An 11,098-nucleotide genomic window follows, 5' to 3' on the forward strand; every position below is an offset into this window, starting at 1 on the left:
AGACCTTCAGAGGATCATTAAATTACATCTTAGCCAGTGTAAAACTGGTGCTTGCCTATTCCCACATACCTGTTGTAAATTACCACAAAATATGTAATTCTATTTTCTTTTAACCAACGCTGGCGGTTCAGGGTGCTCTCATCTGGTCTTTGGTTAGACCCAAGTTTTCAAGAAGTTTGTATCATCTTTACGGTGCTTCAGTTAATCTGTTCCTCAATAACTGGCTTGTATAGATTTCAACAAATACCTATCTCTGGTTTGACTTGAATATCCAAAAATGTCTACTCAAGCCATTTTATAGGTGCCAGTCACAAGATGTTTTAGTGTAATCGTCCACACCGAAGTAAATGCTGTTTGCCTTTGGACACTGCTTTCTTTGCTTGATTGGAGATCTATGCTTGCATAGGTTTTCATATGGCACTGCGCAAAACCTCTGTTGGCTCCTTTGACTTCTACAGAAGTTTTGATCGCCAGTGTCCAAGTCTTAAGAGACGATCACCAGTGATGGCATTATCAATTTAACCTTCTAGGAAGCTGATATGTCCAAGATCTTAAGTTATTCTCATGATTGATGTCCGCTTGACAGGATGGTGAGCAAATTAGGCCTTGTGTGTAGTCATCTAAATCAGTCACCAGGGGAGTACTCCACATCACTTAACTCTGACAACTTGCCTGACAATTGGGACAGACCTGATTCTAACTGCTTGTCCACATGAGGAGGGTTTGACCGGTGTGCATAGTTGTTAGGTTTTTTAATTATTATAACCTGCATGGCTGCCCCAGCAACAGGGCGTCCGAGTGCTAGCGGACAGGTGAGCAGAGGGAATGAGGCTAGATGGAGACATAAAAGGCAAGTTTTAATCCGTTTACTGAACGTCCAGTGGTCGCTGTGGGCAGCCAGTGGGATAGAGTTCCACAGTGCAGGGGCCTGGGCTTTGAAGGAGCGACTCCAGCTCTTCACCGGCGGTCAGGTGGGACACACAGCAAATGGTGCTCAGCAGAGCGCAGTACTCGCAAAAGAACATAAGATGTACAGAGTCCCTGCAGGATTTGGGGGCCCTGAACATGTACTATCTTATGTGTGATGCAGAGGGTTTTAAACTGGACTCTTTGATTGGCAGCCAGTGGAAGCGGTGAAGGAGATTGGAGGTGTGGCATTTCCTAGGCAGGGCAAACTGTATGTGCTGCGACATTCTGTACCTGTTGGAGTCTTGCAGTGACAGTTTTATTTGCGCAGAGCAAAAGACCATTGCAGTAATCAAGGCATGATTTGGACCACTGCTTGGATTATCAGTTGGTGGGTCGCTGCGTCAAAGAATCCCAAAATGGGTTTTAAGCCACGCAGAAGGCCGAAACTGGTACCGGCCAATTTTTTTTGTTGGCATGGGGCTCAAGTGAGAGGGTGGTGTCGATCAAGACCTCTAGATATTTGACTGCGTTTTCGGTTGGGGGGGGGCGGTGCCCAGGGTCGCTGGCCACCATTGATCGTCCCACTTATGGATGTCATGGCCAACCAAGAGCACCTCTATCTTGGCTGAATTAAGCTGTAAGTAATTATTTGTCATCCAGTTGCTGATAGGCAGCACATCAGCACGAAATGTTAGTTGGTCCTGAGCAGGGTCGTTGGAAAAAGTGAATATCAGCTGGGTATCGTCTGTAAGATGCCATTTTGATGTATGTTCTTTTGCCATAAGGGCCAGAGGGTGGACATACACGGTAAACAACGTGGGGCTCGGAGCAGAGCCCTGTGGGACACCATAGCTGAGAGGGTAGTTACTAGACTGATGTGGGGGGGCATGTACCTGGAAGGAGCGCTCTGATAGAAATGAGGCAAACCAGGCCCGATCTCCTCAAGCTGTTGAAGCAGGATGATATGGGAGACCGTGTCAAAGGCCGCACTGAGATCAAGTAATAAAGTGCCAAAGTATTTCCCTTGTCTAGCGTGGCCCACAACTGCTCAGTGACTGCCAGAAGGGCTGATTCTGTGCTGTTCCTGGGGCGGAACCCATTCTGAGAACTATCGGGAATTTGGTTGGCCTCCAGATAGTTGGTCAAAATGATGTTAACATGGGACTCCATGATTTTGGCTAGATAGGGCAGCAAAGAGATTGGTTAAATTCTCTGACAGATGTATCTAGCGTAGGCTTTGGCATGCTTTCAAGACTTAGGGATCACTGCAGAAAGAAGAGTTATTGATGAATTCCTGACCCTTAGCCAGAAGGCAGCTGTTGGATTTCTAGGAAATGTCCGGTTTAATAGGATCATCGGGAGAGCCTGATTTTGACTTTCGCCGCCAGGAGACATGGGAGGCATAGTTTGTAGGGAATAGGGGAGTGCTCTAGGGGAGGTGAACACCATGGGTTCGGCAGTGCTCTACCTCCACTCGAGCGTGTTGCCAGTGAATCACATTGAGTGTTGGAAGATATGGTGTCATTGTTTCATGTATGTGATTTTAGCATGTCTTTCATAAGGGAGAATATAGTTTTAGAGGGCTTGGAGCTGGCCGCCATCGAGTTGGCATAGAACGCAGATTTGGTCTTTTGAACCAGTTTGTGTTAGACTTTTATAGCCTTCCTATAGGTGTTTTTAGCCATACTATCATAGGTATGCCTCAACGCCCGTTCTAAAAGTTTACATTTTTTTCTTTTCCGCCTGTAGGGTACCATGCGTGCGGTTGTGTTTGCTTATCCCCAGTCATCCTCTCCGGGATGCAGCGGTCAAGTGCGTTGCTGATCCAGCCCCTAAAGGCCCCATCTGCTACCTCCAAGTCAGCCGGCCAGTCTGGGTGAGATGTCTTCAAGGCAGATAGAAAAGTGGATTCGTCCAATTTGTGCCAGGGACGTTTCATGAGGGACTGACGGGGATCTTAGGATAGGGCCTGTTATTTCAAGATGTAAAGAGATGAGAAAATGGTCTGTCCATGTCAAAGGGAGGGTAATGTTAGCTGACAGATTTGAAAAAATTGGGTCCAATAGGTGGCTGGCCTGGTTAGGTGGGTCCTTCAACCAACTGGATTAGTAGCAGGCCTTCAAATCACCCAGCAAGAAGGAAATCTCCTGGGAGTCCCGACGTTCCAGATAAAGGTTGAGGTCGCCTAAGATGTTGAAGTTAGCTGATTCTAGGGCAAGAGAGGAGACCATATGAACCAGAGCCTCTTGAAAGGCCCTAGCAGGTCCTGGTGGGCCATAGATGAGAAGCCCGGTGAGAGTAAAATTGGCTCATAGGGTAATTATAAACTTGGCACAATCACAATCACGAATAGATTGGGGATAGTGAGCAGTGGAAGGCATTTTTAAATATAACTGCAAGACGGCCTCATCTGCTGTTAGGCCTGTTATGGGTGAGCACCTATAGCCTGCAGGTAGGGCAAGTGCGGGTATTGCTGTGGAATCCAGGGTTAGCCAGGTTTCTGCTGGGGATAGTATATCTGGGGCAGAGTCCAGAAGAAGGTCGAAGATGTTGTCATGGTGTTTAACCAGTGACCTACAGTTGAGACTAAATACTTTCATATGGTGACTTCCCCTCAGCAGGTTATTGCCATTGGCTCAGAACCTGGCAACTTTGTGAGTGTGCAAGAGTTTTGGGACCTTGATGCCTCAAGAAGCAACACTGTCGTCTTTGATTTTGTTCTGGTTCCCAGAAGAGGGAGCTTGGGGAAATTATGTATTTCCTTGTTTCACTTTGATCGAGAGTATTTTATGCAAGAGGGAGGCAATATGAATAGTACCCCCTTTGGTGTGCATCTCCACTCTCATTTTTTGACTCTGCCTTTCAAACGGTCCCATCAGCTTGGAAGTCTGTACTGAAGAGTAAAGGCCTTCTTTCCCATCTGGCGGAGGCCATACAAAACTAGACTTTGGAAATCCTGTTCCAGGCATTGTAATTATTTTGTGCTCCTTTACTCTGTTGTCTGCTGAATCATATTTGCTTTCTTTTCTTATAGGATTTTTGTGGAACTGTTTTAATCTTTATCCCCCTTTGCTTTAAAGTCAGTGGTTTGCTGTCAAGGCCTTTTGGGCACTTCACACACATATAACCATGAGCACACAGTTCTCAGAGCAATGTTATTGACAATGTATGCATTACAAAGTTTAAACATTCCCTCTAGGGAGTAGCAAGACCGGTTCTATGGGATCAAGTGTCCTTTAACCCCCTCAACTTCCTGTGAGAAGATTACAGGTAAAGTGCTAAATACGCATTGGTCTCTGTACAGACCATACAGAAGTGTGAACTTTTGAATGTACATTCTTTGACAAACACTTTTCTAGAACTAGTAACAGTAAACCGGGGGAGGCAAGATCGCTTTTAGAAAATATCCTTAATGCAACATACATTCCTGCAAGTACAATCCACCTAAGCTTGAGGGCCTTCTGTGCCTGTAGGTTGTTGGGTCCACGTTCTCCGCTTGTAATGCATAGGAAGGGCTGGCTGAGTAGCTAGTGTAAGTCCCTACTCGATAGTATGCTGCTATTGCATGATTGCAAGTAGTGGAAGCTGAGATGTGACGGGCCAAGACAGGTTGCCAACACTGGCTCTGACTTGAGTTATTAACTGGTCACACCTGGTGCTCCTGTAACGAGTTGTATTTATGTAAGGGTTTTGCACTTGTCCTGCAGTCTAAGCACATATGTGTTCCACAGCATGGCAATATTACTGCCACCTTTTGCCCTATGATTTTGCGTCATGGCTTGTCTCAGCAGTTGCCAAACAGAGAACGACTTAGAGTCAGCAATCAATTACTGGTGGCTGACACGCTTTCCAGGACATGGCTATCAAGTGCTTGAAAGGGGCCATGGCTAGATCAGCAAATGTTTAGTGGAAATTTGGTGTGTTTTGAGCGCGAGTGATGTCTAGCGATCAAAAAACAGAGCCAGGTGGGATAGGCATTCCCCCCCACCTGGGTTTACCCAAAAGCGAGAGCAGCACCCATGGGCTGCAATGCCGTGTAGAGAACCATGACTGCTCTATGGCCCAATCCATGAGTCAGCACATATTGCAGACCATGATGCAGGGCCAGTGTCGTCGTCCCCATGTCATCAGACTATACAAGTGGATGTCGACCCACCAATCATTCAATAGGATCATGAGAGTCTGGATGTGGTAATGCGGGTAAATCAATGCCTTTGTAGGTTGCCCAGTGGGACCACATTTTCTTGCGTTTCTGTGGTGTAGGAAAGTGGCTCTGTATATACTGTTCCCAAATAGGTACAGTGTGTACAGAGTCCACAGCCCCCAGAAGTTTGGCAGAGGTTAAAGTTAGATATAACCTTTCTCTCTAAAGTGGTAGCTTGGTCGAGCAGTAAGGCAGTATTGGAGGACAGTGTAAAGCATTTGTTGTACACACACAGTCAGCACATGGTCTCGCACACAAAAACTGAACTCCAGGCCAATGGTTTGTATATAAAAATATATGGTTGTTTTATTTGAGAACCAACAATAGGCATCAAAATATACTTTCTCAGAATGAGAGGCTTTAGTTCAATACTTTGCAAAAGGCGATTGACTTGGAATGTAATAGTTAGTTTGTTGCAATAGGCAACACAGTTTCAAACACAATAATACATTGAGATCAATGGGATTGTTTAGTTATATGCAATTGATTACTTTCAGGATTACTTTTCTAACTCCAGGACTGGATCCTAGATTCATTCCTGGGACAGTTCTTGGAAACAAGTGAGTAAATACGTTTTAGGTACTGTTGTGATTTTTAAGCAATATTTTGCTATTTTAAAACTTGACACTTGGAAACTTTTTCTTATCAAATTACCATTATTATCCTATGGGAAGAAATTCACTTAGCAGGTAAGTGGGGTTATGGTTACTTTTTCTAGGTCCGTGTTGGATCCTGGATCCAGCACTAGTGTGTCACCTGTAAGCAGTTGAGAAACTGCGTTTGTTATACAGGAGATGTTTAACGAATATATATAAGTTTGCAAAATCGACACAGAAGAAATTTCACAGAAAAACTGTCAATGGTTTCCTATGGAAGAAAATTCAAGTTGCTGGTAAGTATATTCTTGTTACTGTTGTAATCCAGTGCTGGGCTCCTAGGTCAGTACTGGGACATCTATCTAAAACAGGTAAGTTACTACGTTTTCACAGTTGGTACGATTTTTAAAGAATATTTGTAGTTTGCAAAAATCGACACTTAGAAGAACTTTCACAGAAAAACAGTCTGGTTTCCTATGGAAGAAAATTGAGTTAGTGGTAAGTACGGTTGTAAGTACTTTTCAGGGTCAGTGCTGGGCACCAAGATCCAGCACTGGGATCTCTCCTAATAGCAGGTGAGTATTTCCGTTTTCGTTACTCGATTGATTTTAGGTGAATATTTTAAAGTTTAGAAACTCCACACTTAAAAGAAATTTCAAGGGAAACCAGTCAGTTACCCTATGGAAGAAAAGTGAGTTATCAGCTTTTGGGTACGTACTCGACTGGCAGAGTTAAGGTTCTGGGTATAGACTCGGGTCTCCCAGGGTCAGGTAAGTACAGTTGTTACACCCTCAGCGGCACAGGGGCAGCCGGGTGCAGAGTGAGTTAGGCCCAATGTTATCCTATGGGAGGTAGGGGGCCTTGGTTGGTAACTGCTGACTAGCAGGCCACGCGGCTTTGGGAGCTGGGCTCCTGGTCACTTGCTCAGGGCAAATGGGGAAGTAGGTAGGAGTAGAAGTTGCACTGCCAGGGCCATTCGCACGGCTGGGTGCAGGGTGCAGGGTGCTTTTGAGCCTTCAGGCGCTCAGTGGATTGCAATGGAAAAGCTCAAGGACGAACAAAGGCTGCAAGCTCGGGGATGAAGATTCTTCAGGTGTGACCACTACTTTGAGAGGTAAGTTGGGTAGTTGGAGGATAGGTAGGTACCCAGGAGTCGGGCACAGGGGTCCGCAGGGTGCCGGGTGCAGGGTTGTCTTTTGGTGTTGGGAAATCTTACCCTCTGTTGATTGCAGTTGGGGGGGGGTCCCTGGTTCTGAGGCTGCAGGAGTCATCGGGAGCGTCGAGGTGGGTCCTTGGGTGCCAGATTCGGGGTCACAGTTGCCGGGAGGACGTCCTCGGGATCTTTGTCCACTCCAGCACAGGCCAGGCTTGGCGGGTGCAGAGTGTGCAGGGTTTGCGGTTCCTGGCTGATGCCAGGGGTTGGTTACTTGCTTTGAGCAGAGCCACTGCTCGTGGGAGTCCAGATGCTCCGAGTCACAAGGTAGCCAGGTCCTCTGGGGTTTGTGAGGTTGCTGGCCACAGGAGGTGCCGGGATTTAGCAGGAGCTGGTTCGAGGGTCGACAGGCCGATAGGGCTGGGTCCAAAGCAGTTGGTGTCTTCCTCTTCTTAGCAGCTGCACGGCAGGTCTTCTTTCTTCTTGATCTTCTTTGCTGTTTCGGAATCTGGAATCTAAGGAAGGAAGGTTCAGGGTGCCCCTAAATACTAAATTTAGGGGTGTTACAGGTAGGTAAAGGGCAGGGACCATTGGGTCTGTCCCTGCCCTGAGGTGGGTATCCTGCCACTTTCATGTGGGAGGGGGGCATTGGCCCAATCCTGATTGGGCAGGGCTCCCCATCTTCAAGATGGCGAGAGCCCGAAGATGTGCATCACCTCTCCTTCCCCAACTGAGGGGTGGGGTTGACAGAGGCTGGCGCACACCCTGTCCTTCCTTGGGGTTTCCGGCCAGTCTTCCCGCCAGAGATGGGGTTTAGAACCGGTAGGGGCCAGTTGCTGGGTACAGCAAGTGGGCTGGAGAAGCTCACAAATGTGGCATGCCTTTGAAGCTTCCCCTGCCCATCCTGGGGGAGGAGACCTAGCACCTCGCCCAGGATGTGCATTGTTGCAGGCCCAGGAGAGCGGATGGCTCTCTACCCAGGGGTCCAGCAACATGTCTGCTGTGTGGCAGCCTAGGCTGCCCCTCAGACCAGACGTGGATTATAGGTTAGGTTCAGGGGGCATCTCTAAGATGCCCTCTGTCGTGCATTGCACATTAAATCCTGCACTGGCAGCAGTGCGTGTTTAATGTGCTGAGAAGTTTGATACCAAACTTCTCAGTCTTCAGTGGAACCATCATGGTGCTGTGGAGTTCATGTTTGACGATCTCCCAGCACCGTATACTCTTAAATGGCAGCACTGCACTTAGTGACCAGGAATGGACCTGGGTACTGTAGGGGCACAGGGCTCATGCTCCTGTGCCCACACCACTAGCATAGGGCACCCAGCTAGAGGGGTGGCTGATGTATGCCAGGGCAGTGTATGTTGTAGGCATGGCACACAGGGATGTGTGCCATGGCGACTCTCTGTTTTGTCTTGTACCCAGACACTCAGCCTGCAAGGGCAGTGTGTTTGTGTTAGGGGACATGGCCTCTAAGGGTGGCACAATAAGTGCTGCAGCCCTTAGAGGCCTTCCCTGGTCACAAGGCCCTGGATACCTAGTGTACCATTTACCAGGGGCTGACATGTGGCTAGGTTTGCCAATTTGGGTTGTAGATTTCAGCATAGTTTTTAGGGAAGGAACATAGGCCCTGGGCACCTGATTGGCAGGAGCCCAGGGCACACTCAGTCAAAGTACATTCAGCTATTCAGCAAAACGTGGGGGCATACCATGCAAGAAAGATGGCACTTTCTCACATGTGGGCACCCCTCGCCTGAAAAACCACAATTTCCGACGCCATACATTTGTCCATTGCCTTCTTACACCCCGCTATACGGGGGGGGGGGGGGCGCGTTGTAACGTAGCTTTGCAGTTCTGTGCAATATCTCTTGGCGAGAGTGACACCCAGGAACAGGAGGTGCTGCTTGTAGCGGTTCCGCCAATGTTGTTTGTGTTATGGAGGAGCAGCAATCTGGGGTCGAGTGGAATGGTCCATGCTTGAACCTGGCCTAGACAGGACGTCATTTATAGTTAATTTTGTTTCCGCGCATGACTAATGTTTGGGGGTGGTGTTCTACGTATCAGGCATGACTATGTATGCGTAGATATGACCCTTAGGAGCCGAGCACATGGGCGAACATTGAGGTCACGGTGACATCTGGTACCACTTACCTGATGTGTAAGGTAATCTGTAAATTAATTTGTCATTATTTTGTGACCAGAAGAGAGAGCATGTAATGTGACATTTCTGTGATATTGAATGAAAGACAAACCAATGTCAAACCCAACACAGGAACTCTGGGCCCATCTCGAAGGCCCAGAGGACTGCTGTCAGATAACGGCCATCCAATGGTGTTGAAGGACTTCTTGAAGTCCAGGGATACTGCCACCGGGAACCCCTTCGACTCCTCGACTGCATCCATATATTCAAGGAAGTGGCTCTGTTGGAGATAAAACCACACTGGTCAGGATGCACCAGTAGTAAGTAACCTGTAGCATTCTCCAATGAGTGTGTCCCTTTCTCCACTCATACTTAATTGTGTTAATTATCAATAAGGCTCACTGTTTTCCGTTTTTACTGATAAATACAGACCGAAAACCATTAATTTTCTTGTCTGTATTTATTTTAAATGCGGATAAAAACGGAAATTGGGTGCTTTTTGAGTGATTCTAAATACACTTTGCTATGACTGCCAGGCTAATAAGCCAGGCTAATAACTGTGGATTGAAAGTTAAGGGGGCTAAAAAAAATAGGAATTTTAGTAAAGAGGCTTAAACAGCAGTAGGTATGCACAAGGCTGATACTGAAATGTGCATATTTTCATATAAGTCCATTGATTTATCTTCTGCGGGTGTTCATATCACTGAAACCTGACCGGCATGACTGCATTTTTATTGGTTAAATAAATTTGGAAATATACCAGTTTCAGCTTTATTTTTTTCACAAAACTCATAACAAATATGGATAAATGCAGATGGAAATGTCTAAAAAATAAATACCATCAAACCAGGAGCCCTAATTTTCAAGTTCGAGGTCCCCGTGCCCTGCCAACATTTGTTTTTATAGAGTGGGTATAGAGGACCTGCTTTCTGCCAGTGAACTCCCTGAGTATCCGCAGTGGTGGTTTGGTCTCTGGAGGTTGCCCGAAGATATTATAAACCGTCAAATTCTAGAGGTGGTGGATCGTATCTTCTATCTGGGGATTTTATTTGACTCCAAACAAACCTGGAAAATGATGATTGCCAATTGAGCCCTGGTAATGGAAAGAAATATAATGGCACACTTCACATTTATCAAGAAACTGCCATCCAGGCCCATACCCGAATCTAAGAAAATATATCATACTAAAGCCATTTTGGTGGCCTCCAATGGGTCTGGGGGCATGGCACCCATTGTACATCTACAGCCTATAGAGGATAGCTTCTACAAAAAGTTGCTAGCTCGCCCGATTAGCTGCTCGAACTATAGTTGGCATGGGGAACTAGGCGTTCCTTTCTGAACAGATCTAGTTAGTTTAGCACCAATCCTATTGTGGCACTCCATTTGGAGAAGAGAGTCAGTAAATCTGAACCAAAGAACCATTAGGGACTGTCAGAAAATGGATTGTGCAAATAAAAATACAATATGTCAAAAAAACACTGATGTCATTAGACCTCGTGGAATTATATGAGAACACCCACACATGCACATCTATTTCCAAACTAAGACTCAAGAAAATGTTCTTGGAAAAGGCAAATAGTGAAAGAAGGGAAGCCTCTTATCGTAAGCGGACAGTGTCGACATATTAGCAATCCCTCGTATAAAACATGACTTGCACTCCTATTAAGCTACACTATCTAATCTCCAGCATCACTTTATTTTGGTACGAATCAGATTCAATTATATTCCGCAGATGTTGGGCCATCCGAATAATTTGTACTCGGTGGAAGATTTGTCGCCCTGTCCTTGTGACAGGGTCTCACCCCAATCAAATTTACATATTTTACTCTTTTTTTTTTTCCATTTATACTGCCCAGAGGACAAGATATATTTTACTGGTTTTACTTAAGCATGGTTTTAGACAATGTCGGGTTGCCATGTATTTTGTTACAATAGTTAGGATATCCCTTTGTTATTCTGCAGCCACCTTTCTATGGTCCTCTGTAAAGATTAGGAGAATAATCATGACATGTTAATTTACGCGGGCCTATGAATTTGTAATATAGTGTGTCTCCCTCTCATCTATATGATATTGTAATGCATTTTAAGTGAATTCT

The sequence above is a fragment of the Triturus cristatus genome, chromosome 11 (genome assembly GCF_964204655.1).
Source record: "Triturus cristatus chromosome 11, aTriCri1.1, whole genome shotgun sequence".
Classification (NCBI taxonomy): domain Eukaryota; kingdom Metazoa; phylum Chordata; class Amphibia; order Caudata; family Salamandridae; genus Triturus; species Triturus cristatus.